This window comes from Salvelinus fontinalis, chromosome 17, assembly GCF_029448725.1.
Source record: "Salvelinus fontinalis isolate EN_2023a chromosome 17, ASM2944872v1, whole genome shotgun sequence".
Lineage (NCBI taxonomy): Eukaryota > Metazoa > Chordata > Actinopteri > Salmoniformes > Salmonidae > Salvelinus > Salvelinus fontinalis.
The window spans coordinates 35,708,161-35,729,796 of record NC_074681.1 but is presented as its reverse complement, the minus strand read 5'-3'; the positions used below and the strand labels follow the sequence as shown (position 1 = coordinate 35,729,796).

General features: G+C 41.2%; 1 protein-coding gene across 2 annotated transcripts in view; it reads right to left on the bottom strand.

Moving 5' to 3' along the window:
- The window catches only part of LOC129814236 (protein FAM110B-like), a 51,032-nt gene extending 29,723 nt beyond the window's left edge, over positions 1-21,309 (bottom strand). The window contains exon 1 of one of the 2 annotated variants that reach the window (XM_055867225.1): positions 21,142-21,309. The gene's annotated coding sequence lies outside the window, so the exon portion shown is untranslated. The remainder of the gene's footprint in view (positions 1-21,141) is intronic. The other variant, XM_055867224.1, reaches the window with a different exon arrangement.
- Between the last annotated feature and the right edge of the window lie 327 nt (positions 21,310-21,636).

Sequence of the window (21,636 nt, the reverse complement as noted above, 5' to 3'; positions counted from 1 at the left end):
AAAACAATAACAACAGATTTAGGTTATTTGCCACAAATTGCAAGTCATTTTCGTCAATGGACAAAACATTTGTAAAATCAGGCACCATTTTTTCCCTCCTGTATATCATTTATCTGCAGCAATGTAGTCTGGTTTCAGCAAAAATGATAAAGAATGTTCCAACACATGGACAGGCTGACTTAATTCGAAACCTAAATCAATTTGCCCTTACAGGTAGAGAGCAGTTAGTGACTTTATCCGAATACTGTCAATGTCACAATCGTCCGCAGTGCTACTGTAGACACAGCTCTTCTCTATCCCTCTGCACTGCTTGTTTGCGTTTGGGAAATAGGGAACTGCTCGTGACCTGGCACCCTTCAACTGTTTGGTTGAGACCATCTGCTCAGGCTTGGTACAATAGGGCCGTCTCATCAGTACCTTCTGGTGGGTCGTTCACACTCACAGCAGTGCTGCTTTATAATCCCCCTTCATTCGACTTGATGTTGGAATAATCTCACGACTCCGGTAGCAATCCCAGCCATCTGTAAATAAGCCTTTACACAATACCCAGACGACGATGGAGGACAACAAACAAATACACCTTACAGGGTGCAGATAAATAAAGCAGAGTTACAGGGTAATATTGCTACTTCCTGATCTCAATGGAATCACCATTAAAAACAATTAAAAAAGGTTATATGAATGTCACAAAACATCTAAGACAGGGGTTCCCAAACGTTTTCACTCAAAAAAGTGTGACGTCTATTTGGCACAAGTACTGTCGATGACAAACTGTTCACACCCCTCTTGTTGGCGGAGATAATGTTGCCATTTTAAAGCAAACTTCCTGCAATTCTACACATTTTGTCATGTCTTATGTGTGTTCATGTGATATCGGACTCAAACATTACAACAACAAAAATCAATGGGCTAAAAGACCTAGCTCAAAAACGTTAGCTGACATGGACTAGTTGATCTGGACATTCTGACAAGTTATAAATAGCTCTCTAAGGTCTGCAGTGACAAGAGGAAAACTGATGATGCACTACCCAATTTCAAAATTGCACCTTGTGCATTCTACTATTAGAACGGCTCGCCCCCCAGTTTGTGAACCACTGATCTAATACACAGCTATGAATGTCACACAAATAGTCCAGCCCTATGTAGGCCTATCAGGGTTTGTTGTTTCTTAGAGGGTGAAAACAGTCGAGAGTGGCATTTGACCTCATGCATATGAACAGGTCTGCCTGAGAGACCTCTAGAGAGACAGCCTGAGACCCAGGAAGGGTTAACGCCAAGCAGAAGCAGGGCAAAGGTGAGGCATAAGCACAACCTCAGCAGGACAAATGTCACTCCGGATCTAATCCTAAGACTATACACTGCCAAGGCTTCGGGACTTTGAAAATCAGTCAGTGTGTGCACAAAGGGACGTGATGTGCACCCTCCTCACATAACAGCACAGTAGAACTCAAGCAGCTTAGAAGTACACTCACTAAAATGAAAAGGTCTTGACCTACATCACAGAAAAAAGGAGGTTCCTGAATGTCCCTGAAAGTAGCTCTCCTCGCAATCAAGCACAAATGAACAGACTGCGTCTGCCTAGGAGTCCTTGTGCAGGGCTCTACACTAGTGCTGAGCGATTATCCAAAATGTCAAACAACTGACAAATGTGGTTCAATTATTTGAATTCCATTTTGTTTAGGTTTTTCTGTGAGCTCAATGCACACATTGCACAGTTTCTCTAGAGATAAATCAAATCAAATCAAGCCTAAACTGTGCGATGTAGTAGGGAGTTGTAGTTTCCCCACAGGCCAATATTCTACATAGTTTAGAGGAGAAAATGTGGTAATTAACTACACTGACCAGAATCCATTGCGCACCTACTTGTCCGGTCTGTGTGTTTCCTTTATGGCTGCTATGTTAGGTTAGTAAGGGGCAGACAAGGAGAGGGAGAGAAGAGACATCGAGAGGGATAGAGAGCGGTTGCTTCACGAGGTATCTCTACCTGAAAATACATTATCCAAGTGACTGACAGAAGGTACTCAGCAGTCATAAAAGTATACCTTATTTACTTTGAAGGACTACTGAAGAATCAGACAGCATAGGAAGCAGCTCTATAGAGATGAGATGATGACTTAGAATGAAATAATAAAAGTAATCTAATATACACAACAAATGAAACAGTTTATTACAGATTTGTGAATACCTTATGGTTAATAAGTGATAAGCAGTCATGGGCAGCCACTACCATCATGGGACTTTTATTAATTGTTATATTTTTGAGAATTCAAACCACATAATGCATAGTGCATTTAATTTTTACTGTGATAATTTTTGTATAATCTAACCGAAACTGACCTCAAAAAGCACTAATGGCTCAGCACTACTTTACACCAATGTGTTAGTACAATATGCAGATGTTCAGTAGGCCTATTTGCCAGGGCTCAGGTGTGTTTGATTGGCATGTTATAATGTGTTGGATGGTTATTAGAGGTATCTGGGGTTTTGTAGTCAAATTGCCATCTGGGACACCTCACACTGGTGAGTGTCAGGCCACATGATCAGACCAGCTAGTTCTCTTGTTTCTCTGGAGGCAGACGCACTCGAGTAAAAAATATTTTTAAAAACTGCAGGTAGGGCAACCGTTGACTGGAGGCAAAAGACAGAACAAACAGACATGTTCACCGAGTGTGGAAAAGGCCTGCTGGGTCCACGACGCAGCTGCGCCTCCTCTCCATTGATGTGTCAGGAATCAGACAGATGGGTTTCATCCTCCGCCTCCAGAGGATTCACATGAGCCGGGAAACATGAGACTAGGGCCACACACTATCAAAACCGAGAGACGAAACGACCGCCCCACTATCACAAACTATTCTATAAACGTGACTTAGTAGGCTACACACTAACATAACAGAAACATTATCAGAACTGAAACGGCCACACTATAATTAAGCAATAAGGCCAGAGGAGGTGTGGTATATGGCCAATATACCACAGCTAAAAGTCGTTCTTAGACACGACAACGCGGAGCAGTGAAAAGTACTTTGTTTGGGTATATGGTCTGATATACCACATCTTTCAGAAAAATCTGCATTCTGGGCTCGAACCACATGGTTTATAATCTCTGACATGATACGACATACACAACATGATACAGACATAAGCTACGCTATCACAACCAATAGCCGCAATACTACGACCCTAACTTGACACCACACGCCACATTTTCACATAGCTTAACCTTCCAGAGAATTCAAATGATCCAAAATGCATGTTATCACCACCGCAATCTCAGAATTATCCCAGCTAACTCGAACAGCCCAGACATAAAACAGGCTAGCTGAGATGACAGCCACACGCGAACTATAACAGTGGTACTATTCAACCTAGCCATTATCATACACTTTAAACAGTACATTTACTCAGATCTGAGATAACAGCCACCATACTAACTTACAACCAGCAGAGAACATTCCCGAACAACAGCAGCAGCTGCAAGGTTTTATCACAGCTTGTTTTAATGCATTAAGCATCCGCCAGATAGCCGCCATCACACCAGGCCCATTGTAATTAGTATAGTTAGAGATGATTCTGGTCAACCTTCAAGGCCACCACCGTCTACAGTAAATGACCCCTCCCCAAAGTGTTTGGACTGTTATTTCTCTCCTCCTCCCCCTCTCCCTTCCGAGTGCCAGCTTTATACCAGTCTCAGTAAAACTCCACTGCTACTTTAAATCCATTCGTGAGAAGTGGGGGTCCAGCTGAAACCTGACATGCTTTACTACACACACCGTTCTCCCTCGCTCTTTACACTGCCCTCTCTCCCCGTTTTTCTGCTCCCTCATGGCTCATATCAGTGGAGCTGTCCTAGTAAACGCTGTCTGACCCAGTCTCTATCTACTGCTCCTCAGACTGCAAACTAACATACCTCAGCCACTGTACCATGTAGGCCTACTTGTGCACTATTGTTTTAGTACAGAAACTGAGTTTTTTTTTGGTTAGCAGGATTGACCCCCACTGTACTTACACTGACTGAACATAACTGTTCTAAGAGATGCTGCTATGACTGTAATTTGTGCACATTTCCAGGAACCTTGACTATTTGATGCCACTGCTAGTGGCAACCACACTTTGACTCCAAATGTTCATGACACAAACATAGCCAGCTGCACACTCAACAAGTAAGGCCCAAATAATTAAGTCTTAACAAATGTCCTCATCAAAACGTGTGACGTCTCGCTGACCACCACATCATGTCTGATTAGTCACGACTGACTTGGTCTCTCAACATGTCACTGGCAACCTCCAGCCCTGGGGCAGAGAAAGGACCTGCCTACATTATAGAAAAGAGGAAATGTGGTACAGGTGCTGTCGAACATAGCAATCCACTAGCTATTTGATGTGTGATATTTATTCCAAGGACCCCAGACTAACCTCCGTACCAGTCACCATAAGCTGCTTTGTGTCCCTTGAGATCAGTAGTAGATGGAATGGACCACCATGTACATCATAGATTTACCTCTGCTATTTCATATAGCCAAGGCATAATCTGTTAGGCCTAAACCTTATTGAGTGGCAAGTGATTGTGCTACAATAATTTGTTCCATTTTTTAAAATAATAACCAAAATCACCACAGACAAGTCTAAACTTCAGATGGCTACTATGGTCTTTGGTCCTGATCTGAAAGCTCTGGACTGGTGACAGATAATTTCCAGTAGGGATCCAGCGTCTTCCTTTCACGATTCACCTACCCTATCTTTTCAGATTAGTGCAGATGAAGAGGAGAGTGAGGGGGAAAGGTAGCTTCTTATAGACCATTAAGATGCACCCCATTTTACATCAAACAAGCAGGATGGGGGGGGCCTACCATGGGGGATACAAGTAGTGATGGAGAGAAAAAAAATATTATTTTGGACGACATATCGATACTTTGACTCCATGTCAATTATTATAATATTGTTTTATGCTAGGTAGCGTTAGTCGGCTGTACCGGAGACAAAACTCCAGTATTTTTCATCCTATAGCTTATCCTCCATCTTCTTTTTAAATAGTGAGCCAACAGCTTTTCAGCGCTTTTTCCCCCATGACTGATCAAAACGAATTTTCTCGTGCTCTCTGGTCCCTCTGCAGCAGACATATAGTGAGCAACATGTTTGGAACATCAAATCGCAATATCGAATCGCAATACATACAAAATCGTGAGAATCGTAATACATATCGTATGGGCACCTAAGTATCGTGCTAATATCGTTTTGTGAGGTCCCTGGCAATTCCCAGCCCTAGATACAAGGCCTGGCTCTCTGTTCATGTCTCTGTTCAGGCTGTCTCTTTCAAAAAAACAGCAGAAACGGAACCTTTCACAGCTGGAGCAGATCTTACTATTTAGCAGGACGCCAAGCAATAAAACAGAATGTTGAACATAAAACATCAGCATCCCAAAATACCTGCCCCTCTTTCTGAGGAAGAACATGAACTTTGGAATAAATAAGTTAAAAAAGGTGGGAAAGTAGGCTAACAAAGGTTCTCAACCCTCTGGTCTGTTGACCAGCGCCGGTCCTTGTGATGTTGCTTACTGCTCTGTCAGATAGGGAGCTGACACTATTTCATCAGCTCTCAAGAACTAGTTTTAATCTCAGCTACAAGGTTGTGAACCACAGTTTGCCAGTCCCTGGCACAGAAAAGGCTGATAAACACAGGTCCACTCAGCCCCTCGTTGGAATGCTGGTCTTTTACATAATACTCATACTCTCTGCTTTAGTAGTCTGCTGATTCTCAGAGTAATATGATTTAAAGATTCTCATGTGATTTGTAGATTGTTCCAGGTCAAGCATTTGCAGCAGCTGAGAGCTTCACTTCTAAAAATCGCTTCAAGCAAACTAAATGTCATCAAAATCCCGCTCCATCGTGTGAACCAGACTCACCTCCGCTTCGCATATCGCTAGAATGAAGACAAAGCATGGAGATGTATCCACGTTTGAGAAAGAAACTCGCCCTATTGGATAATCCATCTAGTGCTGGGTTATATGAACAAAAACGAATATCTTAATTTCTTCAAATTTATGGGTGATTCACGACATACAGTTCAAGTCGGAAGTTTACATACACTTAGGTTGGCGTCATTAAAACTCGTTTTTCAACCACTCCACAAATTTCTTGTTGACAAACTATAGTTTTGGCAAGTCGGTTTGGACATCTACTTTGTGCATGACACAAGTAATTTTTCCAACAATTGTTTACAGACAGATTATTTTACTTATAATTCACTGTATCACAATTCCAGTGGGTCAGAAGTTTACATACACTAACAACAGCAAAGGACATTGTGAAGATGCTGGAGGAAACAGGTACAAAAGTATCTATATCCACAGTAAAACGAGTTCTACATCGACCAAACCTGAAAGGCCGCTCAGCAAGGAAGAAGCCACTGCTCCAAAACATCCATAAAAAAGCCAGACTACGGTTTGCAACTGCACATGGGGACAAAGATCGTACTTTTGAGAAATTTCCTCTGGTCTGATGAAACAAAAATATAACTTTTTTGGCCATAATGACCATCATTTAGTTTGGAGGAAAAAGGGGGAGGCTTGCAAGCTGAAGAACTCCATCCCAACCGTGAAGCATGGGGGTGGCAGCATTATGTTGTGGGGGTGCTTTGCTGCAGGAGGGACTGGTGCACTTCACAAAATAGATGGCATCATGAGGCAGGGAAATTATGTGGATATATTGAAGCAACATCAAGACATCAGACAGGAAGTTAAAGCTTGGTCACAAATGGGTCTTCCAAATGGACAATGACCCCAAGCATACTTCCAAAGTTGTGGCAAAATGGCTTAAGGACAACAAAGTCAAGGTATTGGAGTGGCCATCACAAAGCCCTGACCACAATCCTATTGAAAAGTTGTGGGCAGAACTGAAAAAGCGTGTGCGAGCAAGGAGGCCTACAAACCTGACTCAGTTACACCAGCTCGGTCAGGAGGAATGGGCCAAAATTCAACCATCTTATTGTGGGAAGCTTGTGGAAGGCTACCTGAAACGTTTGACCCAAGTTAAACAATTTAAAGGCAATGCTACCAAATACTAATTTAGTGTATGTAAACGTCAGACCCACTGGGAATGTGATGAAAAAAATAAAAGCTGAAATAAATCATTCTCTCTACTATTATTCTGACATTTCACATTCTTAAAATAAAGTGATGATCCTAACTGACCTAAGACAGGGACTTTTTACTAGGATTAAATGTCAGGAATTGTGAAAAACTGAGTTTAAATGTATTTGGCTAAGGTGTATGTAAACTTTCGACTTCAACTGTACAGTCGTGGCCATAAGTTTTGAGAATGACACAAATATGAATTTTCACAAAATCTGGTGCCTCAGTTTGTATGATGGCAATTTGCATATACTCCAGAATGTTATGAAGAGTGATCAGATGAATTGCAATTAATTGCAAAGTCCCTCTTTGCCATGCAAATGAACTGAATTCCCAAAAAACATTTCCACTGCATTTCAGCCCTGCCACAAAAGGACCAGCTGACATCATGTCAGTGATTCTCTCGTTAACACAGGTGTGAGTGTTGACGAGGACAAGGCTGGAGATCACTCTGTCATGCTGATTGAGTTCGAATAACAGACGGGAAGCTTCAAAAGGAGGGTGGTGCTTGGAATCATTGTTCTTCCTCTGCCAACCATGGTTACCTGCAAGGAAACCCGTGCCGTCATCATTGCTTTGCACAAAAAGGGCTTCACAGGCAAGGATATTGCTGCCAGTGATATTGCACCTAAATCAACCATTTATCAGATCATCAAGAACTTCAAGGAGAACGGTTCAATTGTTGTGAAGAAGGCTTCAGGGCGCCCAAGAAAGTCCAGCAAGCGCCAGGACCGTCTCCTAAAGTTGATTCAGCTGCGGGATCGGGGCATCACCAGTACAGAGCTTGCTCAGGAATGGCAGCAGGCAGGTGTGAAGGAATCTGCACGCACAGTGAGGCGAAGACTTTTGGAGGATGGCCTGGTGTCAAGAAGGGCAGAAAGAAGCTACTTCTCTCCAGGAAAAACATCAGGGACAGACTGATATTCTGCAAAAGGTACAGGGATTGGACTGCTGAGGACTGTAAAGTTATTTTCTCTGATGAATCCCCTTTCCGATTGTTTGGGGCATCCGGAAAAAAGCTTGTCCGGAGAAGACAAGATGAGCACTACCATCAGTCCTGTGTCATACCAACAGCAAAGCATCTTGAGACCATTCATGTGTGGGGTTGCTTCTCAGCCAAGGGGCTGAGTGGGCTCACTCACAATTTTGCCTAAGAACACAGCCATGAATAAAGAATGGTACCAACACATCCTCCGAGAGCATCTTCTCCCAACCATCCAGGAACAGTTTGGTGACGAACAATGCCTTTTCCAGCATGATGGAGCACCTTGCCATGAGGCAAAAGTGATAACTAAGTGGCTCGGGGAACAAAACATCAATATTTTGGGTCCATGGCCAGGAAACTCCCCAGACCTTAATCCCAATGAGAACTTGTGGTCAATCCTCAAAGAGGCGGGTGGACAAACAAAAACCCACAAATTCTGACAAACTCCAAGCATTGATTATGCAAGAATGGGCTGCCATCAGTCAGAATGTGGCCCAGAAGTTAATTGACAGCATGCCAGGTCGGATTGCAGAGGTCTTGAAAAAGAAGGGTCAACACTGCAACTATTGACTCTGCATCAACTTCATGTAATTGTCAATAAAAGCCTTTGACACTTATGAAATGCTTGTAATTATACTTCAGTATTCCATAGTAACATCTGACAAAAATATCTAAAGACACTGAAGCAGCAAACTTTGTGAAAATTAATATTTGTGTAATTCTCAAAACTTTTGGCCACGACTGTATATCTACATTTTATGTTCTCTCTAAATAAGCTTTGTTGTACAATTAAAGGTCAAATACACTGCATTTCAAACAGTCAACAATAATCTAATGAATTCAGGGCTTCTTCAATTATACCTTGGCTAAATATAAGCCTTCCACAACCATAAGTCTGCCTATGTAAATGCCCTTTTTGTTACAAATTTAACCAGAACCATGCAACCATTCACATCTTGTAGCAGGCATTATAGAAAATAACCACAGGTCTCATACAATCTCTCTAGCACAAGCCCACCTGCTAGGACGTAGCCAGTTAATCTTTATATTTCAAGTTTCAAGGATCTATTTGCTAGTTAACAAGGCAGAACAGTTGAATTGTTATGAACACACCCTTCTGTCATTCTACAACTGTTTGAACAGCATGCTAGCTTGTCCACTTTGTTCAGATGTTGAAATCAAATGGCCTACCTTCTTTCTCAGAATGAGTTGCCAAATCCTTTGTGTTTTATAAATATGCAATAAGCATAAAAAACTGACTAGACAGCTTGTATAACAGTCTTTGGCTAAAATGCTACAAGCGGTACGTGGTACCCCAATGCTGTGTGCGACAAACTGAGAATGAATTTTCCAGAATTGAGGGTATGGTTAGAAAGGTTAACGTCTCCTCTGTTACAGTAAAATAATGTCTCAATGTGTTGGTGTCCATATGACCCATTCTGTTGGACCAAACCTCAAATGCAAATAGCGAGTTGAAACTGCTTGTCAGAGAGGAAGAAGTGATCTCTCATCTTTGTTGTGTGAGTGGCAGGGGGAGGGGCTTGATGTCTGTGTGTAAACAGAGGAAGATGTGCGGTTTCACTCTCGCCAAACTCTGTCCAAAATAAGCCCAATGCATTCTATGGGCTTATTTTGGACCTAACCTTGTCGCTTGCCTTGCCGCCTTTGGGACAACGACTCCCATTGTTAGGGCGGAGAGATGAGCATCTTGTCATTATATACAGATCTCTGGTGTAAATGGGAAGGTGAACACAACACAGAAGGAGCAAAGAAGACGAGACCAAAAAGAACAAGCGGACATAAATGCTCATTAAAAAGAAAATACGATACAGGTACCTTGCAATATAGGTATTTGGAATATCGCGCAAAAAAAACATACATTTCGAAGAATCTAATTCATTCAATATATCTTGCAGCCCTAGATCCCATCGCTGCAGGCACAAGGTCAGGCCTGGAGGATGACGACCCACTCATCACTATCAAGATACATTTTCACACTGTGTGACCAATTCATCTTTCGCATGCTCTCTACTTGTCAAGTGTTCCAAACGGGGACATTATTTGTCTCTTTACCTAAACATGCAAACACTATCAGATAGAATCAATAGCAAGCAGTGTAATGGAATGACATTCTGATGAAATGAATTTTAATTCACTCTCATGTTATGGGAGGCCCAAAATAACTGAAACGAACAATGACTACATCTCATCTGCCCAGACCTGCATGCTCACACCCCCATCCCTAGTGCCTGCATTAGTGTTTTCCACATGGCCTTCAATTGTACCAATTTGGTTTTCCTCAGTCGCCCATGATATTTCAATATTTCAATAATAAATCTTTAGATTTTTCCATTGTGTTAATGATTGCGGATTGATTGATGTCCACATTTTTAGTAGACGTTTTTCAAGAGGAGAAGAGAATCGTCCAGCCCATTGGGTGTCTCACTACACCCCCATAATGCCATGTCTTGAAATTTGCAAACAGACAAATTAAAAAGATGTTTATATTGTAATACGTCTGACAACATTCCAGCTCCGCCCATAACTTTTGGACTTTATAGCATTCCCAGAAGGCATGGATTATGGAGTCATTATTAGTTTAACACTGAAGACATGACTATGCCGTTGTGCTGTAGAATTTGTGAATTTTGTCTCTCGTATAATACATTCCATACATTAGTTTATACTGGATTAAGCAAGTGTACATTTTCTTTAACTGTAATTTTGTTAGTTATGTTCCAACATTCCCTCCATCTTGTGCCAACATTGTTTGTTTTAAGTCCTGGTTCCAAAAGTGTATTTTTCTTTCTCTAAGAGATTGTCAGTTGGATAGGCTCTCTGCAAGGTTTTGAATATCTTCCCTATCATATGAACATCCTTTCTGACTCAAATAAGATTCCATCCAGGTTGCTCTGATATCCAAAAGATTTCTAATCGAAATTTCCTGATATGTAACTATCTACATTGGTCAGTCCAAAATTACTTTTTTCTGTCATGGAAATACATTTATATTTTAGCTTTAAAAATGATAAACTTCCTCATGGCAAAATGTGTACAATAGCATGAGATTAGCTATAAAACTGCAGATTTCCCTTTGCCCCGTGGCAAAATGTGTAAAATTGCAGAAAATTCCCAAAACATGTATGGGACATGTCTTGATTGATGCATGTCTCAGTGGACTAATCCATTGCGGAAGCCGCAGGGATGGCAGACCAGTAGTACATAAACCGTTAATTCACATAATTTCTAATCTACAATGTTTGTTTGGATACCGTCATTTCTGTCAATGAATTCAATATATTACTATTTTTACTGTTCTCAATTTTGGAGTGGACATGTTGTTTGCAGAGAACACATCCTAGGCTACATTTGTGAGAAACACGTTTTGGTTTATTTCATTCCATTTACGAGGTCAATTTATTCATTGTGTTTTGTTTGGAGCGCTCCTGTCAATGTTGACTAAGGACGCACACCTGACTACGCATAGAAGTAGGCCTGGGCTACCTGGCTTGAGTGCACATGTAGGCTTATAAAATGTGCCTATTTGGGGATCTGACAGTATTTCTTTCTTAACTCACCACCACTAATGAGCTGTGGAGATTCTCAAAGTAATTTTTTCTTCACCTCAAACAGCAAGTAAACAAAGTCTGTTTTTACATCCATTGAGAATGACAATAGTTCCCTCAATGTAGCCTATTTGAAAAATCTTTCCAGCTCGCTCCCTTTCGATAACCCGTCATGCTCTGATCCATGCTCTGATCCGGTGGAAATGTTATAAAATAGGCCTACCTGATTACTTCTTATCCCTTGCGCAAATAGCCTACAGCTGTGTCTGTCCAGAGCTCACTGGCAGGGGAAACTCTTGAGGGTCCAGAATATTTTATACAATGTTGCAAGTTTGTTAGCTTAGGGCTGGACCAAGTTGATAGTTGATACAATGTTTCAAGTTCATACATTAAGGGACGCAAGTGGCATTTCCCGTATGTTTGATGAGGATCTCCATATTACAAATGTACGGTCCCTTACTAGACGTCCGTGGGTATTATTAAAATTAACCAGCCGCCTCTCGGGCGTCCCCCAGTGCCCGGTCTTCCGGGAAGTCATCAAATGAAGTCTCTAGGACATTTGGTTTCCGCGTTATATATATATATTTTAATGGGATATTTTTCTGCTGTACCGGAAAATTCCACCAGATGGCGACTGACTGTATATTGCAAATGGACAAAACAAAAACACCAAATGGACATGGCCGTTTCTCGTAAACGGAAAACCCTTCAAAGATGAAACTCGGTGAGCACAGGTTTAGCCAAATGTACTTTTAGCCCAGAAACAAGATGTCGTTGAGGCCTCAACGCTCTTTGAGTTAATGCCCATTTTCTGGGATTAAAGGTTGAAAACGGTAATACAGTGCTAATTTGACAGCTTCACGTCAAAGTACATAAACCTACAGTGTAAGGAAAAATAGAACCAGCCATTTATCTAACGTCCGTTTGATGATGGTTAACTTCTCTAGGGTAGGGGGCAGCATTTTCACATTTGGATGAAAAGCATACCCAAATTCAACTGCCAGTTACTCATCCCCAGGAGATAAGATATGCATATTATTAGTAGATTTGGATAGAAAACACTCTGAAGTTTCTAAAACTTCCACAAGCAATGGAGAGGAACCACTATCACTGCTCGGCCATCCCGAGTTCCACGAGCCAGTCAATTGGGCATTTCTGCAGTATATTAGAGCATGTCCAATTCGTCATGGTAAATGCCCATTGTAAGACATTGCAAACAGACAGTGTACAATTCCAATGTATTTAATGAAGGATTTAACATCACCAAATGGACAGGCTGAAATCAACACCAACGAGCGATTGGACAGTGTCCATTACACATATGCTATATTGTCAGTGTGAACATGCTCTTCTGCAAGTTGACAGTGTCCATTGCCAATGTATATCCATAACGACTTCCCATTAGGAAATGGACATGCTGAATAAACATCAATGAGAAATTCTTGCTTCCTATGATCAAACATGACAAATAGACCTTCTAGGTTGATTCAGGGCTTAACATAGTGATATACAGTGGGGAGAACAAGTATTTGATACACTGCCAATTTTGCAGGTTTTCCTACTTACAAAGCATGTAGAGGTCTGTCATTTTTATCATAGGTACACTTCAACTGTGAGAGACGGAATCTAAAACAAAAATCCAGAAAATCACATTGTATGATTTTTAAGTAATTAATTTGCATTTTATTGCATGACATAAGTATTTGATCACCTACCAACCAGTAAGAATTCCGGCTCTCACAGACCTGTTAGTTTTTCTTTAAGAAGCCCTCCTGTTCTCCACTCATTACCTGTATTAACTGCACCTGTTTGAACTCGTTACCTGTATAAAAGACACCTGTCCACACACTCAATCAAACAGACTCCAACCTCTCCACAATGGCCAAGACCAGAGAGCTGTGTAAGGACATCAGGGATAAATTGTAGACCTGTACAAGGCTGGGATGGGCTACAGGACAATAGGCAAGCAGCTTGGTGAGAAGGCAACAACTGTTGGCACAATTATTAGAAAATGGAAGAAGTTCAAGATGACGGTCAATCACCCTCGGTCTGGGGCTCCATGCAAGATCTCACCTCGTGGGGCATCAATGATCATGAGGAATGTGAGGGATCAGCCCAGAACTACACGGCAGGACCTGGTCAATGACCTGAAGAGAGCTGGGACCACAGTCTCAAAGAAAACCATTAGTAACACACTACGCCGTCATGGATTAAAATCCTGCAGCGCACGCAAGGTCCCCCTGCTCAAGCCAGCGCATGTCCAGGCCCGTCTGAAGTTTGCCAATGACCATCTGGATGATCCAGAGGAGGAATGGGAGAAGGTCATGTGGTCTGATGAGACAAAAATAGAGCTTTTTGCTCTAAACTCCACTCGCCGTGTTTGGAGGAATAGAAGGATGAGTACAACCCCAAGAACACCATCCCAACCGTGAAGCATGGAGGTGGAAACATCATTCTTTGGGGATGCTTTTCTGCAAAGGGGACAGGACGACTGCACCGTATTGAGGGGAGGATGGATGGGGCCATGTATCGCGAGATCTTGGCCAACAACCTCCTTCCCTCAGTAAGAGCATTGAAGATGGGTCGTGGCTGGGTCTTCCAGCATGACAACGACACGAAGCACACAGCCATGGCAACTAAGGAGTGGCTCCGTAAGAAGCATCTCAAGGTCCTGGAGTGGCCTAGCCAGTCTCCAGACCTGAACCCAATAGAAAATCTTTGGAGGGAGCTGAAAGTCCGTATTGCCCAGCGACAGCCCCGAAACCTGAAGGATCTGGAGAAGATCTGTAGGGAGGAGTGGGCCAAAATCCCTGCTGCAGTGTGTGCAAACCTAGTCAAGAACTACAGGAAACGTATGATCTCTGTAATTGCAAACAAAGGTTTCTGTACCAAATATTAAGTTCTGCTTTTCTGATGTATCAAATACTTATGTCATGCAATAAAATGCAAATGAATTACTTAAAAATCATACAATGTGATTTTCTGGATTTTTGTTTTAGATTCCGTCTCTCATAGTTGAAGTGTACCTATGATAAAAATTACAGACCTCTACATGCTTTGTAAGTAGGAAAACCTGCAAAATCGGCAGTGTATCAAATACTTGTTCTCCCCACTGTATATCATTTGGTCAGTATATATGTCATTTGGACATTTCCTATGCCATTTGGACATGGTTCACTGATTTTTGGGTTTGGAAACCGACTTCCTATGATCATATATGGCAAATGGACATAACATCCTGATTTGGTACTTTCAATACTTTATATGCCATTTGGACATGGTTCACTGACTTTTGGGTTCGGAAGCAGACTTCCTATGATCATATATGGCAAACGGACGGTAGAGCGCACTCTCCACCTTTGGGATTTCTGGAGTATGACACTTGGCATTTGCCATGTTCCACTTGCAATATGTTTTTGATGAACTATCGTCCATTTGAGTGTTATTTGCGGTTGTGTACTTGATTCGCCAAATGCCAATAAGATGCCATTCATTTTTGTCCATTTCATGGGGTCTTCCCTTACAGACAGGCCATGCAAAGCCAATGTGATATATTTTTATCAGGATATTGTTTTTATTTGTTGGCTTTATATAAGCTATTTTTACATAGTTGGCAATGGCAATTGAAGTTGCTTTTAGATTTGTAGCATTTTCATTTAGATATAATTGTTATTAACCACGACAATGATTTTGAGATAAAGACTTTATTATAGAATAAATGTTCTACAAAAATGTGCATAAGAAAATCATAACTGGCACGCAGATCAGTAGAAATGGTAAGATAAATTGGCACTCCAAATGGAAAAGGTTGCCGATCCCTGGTTTAGCCTATTACCGGCAACTTTGGGAGAGTAATGGCAGAATCTGCGAAGGCCAGCAGCAGGTGATGGTTTGGGAACAATTTATTTTTTGTTTGGTTAGGCGATCTTGATCTCTGGCTCCCTTGAGTCATTTGTATGTCTTAATTATTTCATCACAGTGTGCTTAAAGCATCAGACAAGCTCAGTGGCTTACATATACGGTAGTTGATTTTATTAAAACACATAGGGTGTGTCTATATATGGAAAAATAGCCTATGAGTTTAAACATTTTGACCAGTCGAAATAATTACTCTGGGGGGGGGGGCACAGCCTAGTCAGTATTCATAACAAAAAGTATCTCTACCTCAGTCACAGGGCATCCCCACCCCCACGTCCTCTTTCCCTCCCTGTCCCTTAGCTCTCTCTCAGACAGAGCTGCATGCTGACTACTGTTCTGTTCATGTTCTGTCTGTCTGTGTACTCAACTGTTCCCGCATCACAGCATCCATTTCCACTGAGCCTCTCTGCTTTGACCATCATGGCATTCCTCAGAAAGCCAGGGCTCCACCATCCCCTGATCCCTGAGCTAGTACCGCACATGACAGGGATTTAGCCTACTGGTCTTTCACTATAGGCAGGCTAATATGGGGTTGAGTATTTAGGCAAATTGTTAGGCTACATATCTGAATATGTCCTAAATGTGTAGGCTTTGGAACATATTTCAAGTGACCTATTGAATTTTTCCTGCGTAAGCAAATTTGTAGGCTAGTTTATCATCTTCATGATTTGTTTTCTTCATGTAACCTGACAGATATTATGGTGGTCATGCTGAATCATTTTTATGGGATGGAGAGGCAGCAAGCACATTATTTGTGTTAGCATGCACATTGTGTTTTCATCTTGACATTGGCCCTCGCTGTTGGCCATTGCAAAGAGTGTAGGCTAGCCTAAATTATATCCCTTTGCAGGGGGGCAACAAACATGTAGCCTATTATAGCACAGCACAGAGTAGCCTACTACTCTCAACTAGAGGTTGACGTATTATTATTTTTCAACGCCAATACCGATTGGAGGACCAAAAAAACCCTGATTCCGATTAAAATCGGCAGATTTTTATAAAATAAATAAATAAATATATTTGTAATAATGACAATAACAACAATACTTATTTTAACTTAATATAATACATAAATGAAATCTATTTAGTCTCACATAAATAATGAAACTTGCTCAATTTGGTTTAAATAATGCAAAAACACAGTGTTGGAGAAGAAAGTAAAAGTGCATTATGTGCCATGTAAAAAAAGCTCATGTTTAAGTTCCTTGCTCAGAACATATGAAAGCTGGTGGTTCAATATTCCCAGTTAAGAAGTTTTAGGTTGTAGTTATTATAGGAATTATGACGCGTCGACTATTTCTCTCTATACCATTTGTATTTCATATATCTTTGACTATTGGATGTTCTAATAGGCACTTTAGTATTGCCAGCCTAATCTCAGGAGTTGATAGGCTTGAAGTCATAAACAGCGCTGTGATCCAGCATTGCTAAGAGCTGCTGGCAAACAGAGTAAAGTTTGAATGAATGCTTACGAGCCTGCTGCTGCCTACCACCGCTCAGTCAGACTGCTCTATCAAATCCTAGAATTAACTATAATATAATAAACACAGAAATACGAGCTTTTGGTCATTAATAGTGTCAAATCCGGAAACTATCATTTCGAAAACAAAAAGTTTATTCTTTCAGTGAAATACGGAACCATTCCGTATTTTATCGAACGGGTGGCAACCATAAGTCTAAATATTGCTGTTACATTGCACAACATTCAATGTTATGTCATAATTATGTAAAAGTCTGGCAAATTAGTTCGCAACGAGCCAGGCGGCCCAAACTGTTGCATATATCCTGACTCTGCGTGCAATGAACTCAAGAGAAGTGACACAATTTCCCTAGTTAACTTCTTATGGCTGGGGGGCAGTATTGAGTAGCTTGGATGAATAAGGTACCCAGAGTAAACTGCCGGCTACTCAGGCCCAGAAGCTAAGATATGCATATTATTAGTAGATTTGGATAGAAAACACTGACATTTCTAAAACTGTTTGAATGATGTCTGTGAGTATAACAGAACTCATATGGCAGGCAAAAACCTGAGAAAAAATCAAACCAGGAAGTGGGAAATCTGAGGTTTGTAGGTTTCAAGTCTTTGCCTATCCAATATACAGTGTAAAATTTGGTCCGATTGCACTTCCTACGGCTTCCACTAGATGTCAACAGTCTTTAGAACCTTGTTTCAGGCTTCTACTGTGAAGGGGGAGAGAATAAGAGCTGTTTGAGTCAGGTGTCTGGCAGAATGCCATGAGCTCAGTCAGGCTTGCGCCCATGAGAGTTAGCTGTGTTTCTTTTCCTTTCTAAAGACAAAGGAATTGTCCGGTTGAAACATTATTGAAGATTTATGTTAAAAACATCCTAAAGATTGATTCTATACATCGTTTAACATGTTTCTACGAACTGTAATATAACTTTTTTGACTTTTCGTCTGGACTAAGTGCCTGCGCCTCTTGACTTTGGATTTGTGAACTAAACGCGCAAACAAAAAGGAGGTATTTGGACATAAATTACGGACTTTATCGAACAAAACAAACATTTATTGTGGAACTGGGATTCCTGGGAGTGCATTCCGATGAAGATCAAAGGTAAGTGAATATGTGAATGCTATTTCTGACTTCTGTTGACACCACAACATGGCGGGTATCTGTATGGCTTGTTTTGGTGCCTGAGCGCTGTACTCAGATTACTGCATGGTGTGCTTTTTCCGTAAAGCTTTTTTGAAATCTGACACAGCGGTTGCATTAAGGAGAAGTATATCTTTAATTCCATGTATAACACTTGTATTTTCATCAACATTTATGATGAGTATTTCTGTAAATTGATGTGGCTCTCTGCAAAATCACCGGATGTTTTAGAAGCAAAGCATTACTGAACATAACGCGCCAATGTAAACTGAGATTTTTGGATATAAATATGAACTTTATCGAACAAATCATACATGTATTGTGTAACATGAAGTCCTATGAGTGTCATCAGATGAAGATCAAAGGTTAGTGATTAATTGTATCTCTATTTCTGCTTTTTGTGACTCCTCTCTTTGGCTGGAAAAATGGCTGTGTTTTTCTGTGACTTGGCGCTGACCTAACATAATCGCATGATATGCTTTCGTCGTAAAGTCTTTTTGAAATCGGACACTGTGGTGGGATTAACAACAAGTTTATCTTTAAAATCGTGTATAATACTAGTATGTTTGAGGAATTTTAATTATGAGATTTCTGTTGTTTGATTTTGGTGCCCTGCACTTTCACTGGCTGTTGTCAAATCGATCCCGTTAACGGGATTTCAGCCGTAAGAAGTTAATATTGCCTGCTAACATGAATTTCTTTTAACCAAATATGCAGGTTTAAAAAATATATACATCTGTGTATTGATTTTAAGAAAGGCATTGATGTTTATAGTTAAGTACATTCGTGCAACGATTGTGCTTTTGTTAAATCACCCGCTTGGCGAAGTAGGCTGTGATTCGATGATAAATGAACAGGCACCGCATTGATTATATGCAACGCAGGACAAGCTAGTTAACCTAGTAATATCATCAACCATGTGTAGTTAACTAGTGATTATGTTAAGATAGATCGTTTTTTATAAGATAAGTTTAATGCTAGCTAGCACCTTACCTTGGATTCTCGCTGCACTCGCGTAACAGGTGGTCAGCCTGCCACGCAGTTTCCTCGTGGAATGCAATGTAATATGCCGATTACCGATTGTTATGAAATCTTGAAATCGGCCCTAATTAAATCGGTCGACCTCTACTCTCAACTTCATATCCATTGTTGTGGGAATAGTGGGATAAATATAATTTAACCACGGTGATCCCGAACATCATTGACCTGGCATTGATCTCGAGGCCATATGTTAGAGATCTGGTTTTGGACCCAGAACACAACACTGCAGTCTTTTCTCTCTCTGTCTCAAACAAAGGCATGGTGTCTGTGCCAGTCATGACCGTAACAAACCGTATTCTTCACTGTTCAGCATTCCTCACAGCTAACAAGTTTTTGTGAGTAACACTAGAATCAACAGCTGTTGTTGTCTTGGCTGTGCCAGCCTGGGTGTGTGTTTGGTCAAGCCAAAAAGGGGAAGAGTTTATCGGTGAGAGACTGGGAAGTGTTTAATCTTAATGTGATCAACAGGGGAATTCAAATTGGTTAATTACACATCAGGGATGGAATGTGTTGACGTTGTCATAATGTGTTGCTTCGAGTTGGTAAACTACACACAGTCAGGGTTTTAGCCTAAATGTTTGGCTGTTGATGTTATGCAATATGCATCACAACAGTGTCCAGCTTAAAAATGATAAGGCCTGGGCCAAATGCATCTGTTTATGACCACTTGCTTCTCTTCGCTGGTCTCTGTTATAAACCGGTTATGAGTGTATCATGCTTCACATACTGTCATTAGGCTACTTATTCTGTCAAGCTAAGTCATGTTTATGACTTATGCAGGCAGTATGATGGAACATTCAAATAAAGGGTTCCTGCTAAAGTCATCCAAGCCTAATGCCTTTCACTCGTTTTGTCATGACAATCTATTCACACTGACACTTACCCAAATCATTTTACCACCCCCAGCCTCCCAACGAACACATTGACACAGACACACACTCCAATCTCAATATTCATAAACCTGTTGTGTGTAGCTGTGTACCAGGCTCTGTAGATCAAATGATTCAGACAGAGTTTAAGGGCCCAGCAGCTATTCACTGTGAAGTGTGAGGAGTGGGTATACAGACAGGTGCACTAACGGATATGACATGTCAAACAGAACAAGTGAACACGGTAGCCTCTATTTACTCGTTACTATATGCATTCCATGCTACAGGCCTAATGCTAATATATTACACTGAAGAATAATCAATGCAAACTTACACTTGCTCTTAATTTCCCACTTATCTTATGATGACACAGTGTTTCAGCCTAAAAACATAGACAAAACGGACAAACAGCACAATAATATCTCAGAGGAGCCATAACATTGCCATGTTCCCAGTGGACTGGAAAGTCCAAGTGTTCTTGCTTGTTAGTGGGCAATTACTCGAATGTCACATCTCATAACCCCATACAATAACGATGCTGACTCTGCAATCCCACCAGCGCTCGAGCCACCCGAACCATTATCTTGACAAAATGTTAAAACCTCAAAGAGCGACATTGAGGTTTAGGAGTCGTTTCATTGTGACCTGCTGCTTCAGGCTGATGCACAATGCAAAGATGCAACGTTCTATCAGCAGTTTAGCTAAATGACAGCCACCTGTATGGTGCAATGTGAGCCAAAAAACAACCAGAGTAGGCTACGTACGAACGTTGGCTCGTGATTGCATGGCAGTTGAAACACGACGTCGCACACTTTAACATTTTCATTCAGACTGACCGTATCGTATTTTGTGTCGTAAAAATTTAAGTGAATAGCCGACATCATTCAAACAGCCATGTTGATGTATAGCCTACGTTGGTGGATAATTTGGGGAAAATAACGACTGGACATATGAATGTATGTCTACGTCAGTCCGTGCGGAAGATATAATCGTAGCAGGTAAACCATAGGTAAAACACTTACCTTGATACCCAGCGCAGGAAAACAAAAGATGCTGCGGTATCTTTCCGTTAGACGGAATGTGTGGGGATGGCCTCAAAGCTTCAAGGGAAACGCCAAACAAGCTCATTCAATGCAATCTACAAGCGACTGTACAGTCTGTATCCCTGCGCCATGGAAAGGGGGGGGGGTGCTAGGACAATATTCCGAGTTGTCTTGCATATAAGTCATCAAAGAGTGATTAAAACTCTTATTTCTACATTATTTCGTGTTAATATCGATGGATTGTTAACGATAAATGATTGTGTTTGAGATTCGAGAGTATGTTTTATTCTCAGTCGATCTGTGCACCCCTACCATTGTATATGATGTGTTCCATTTTCTCTTAAAAGATACACCTCCTTTTTATGAACGCAAGGCACAGTTAGATCCATAGAAACAGAATGAATAGAACGGCCTTGGAACCTCTAACCCTGAGCCTTCGCTATGCCCCGCTTCATAATGTTGGGCAACCAATCG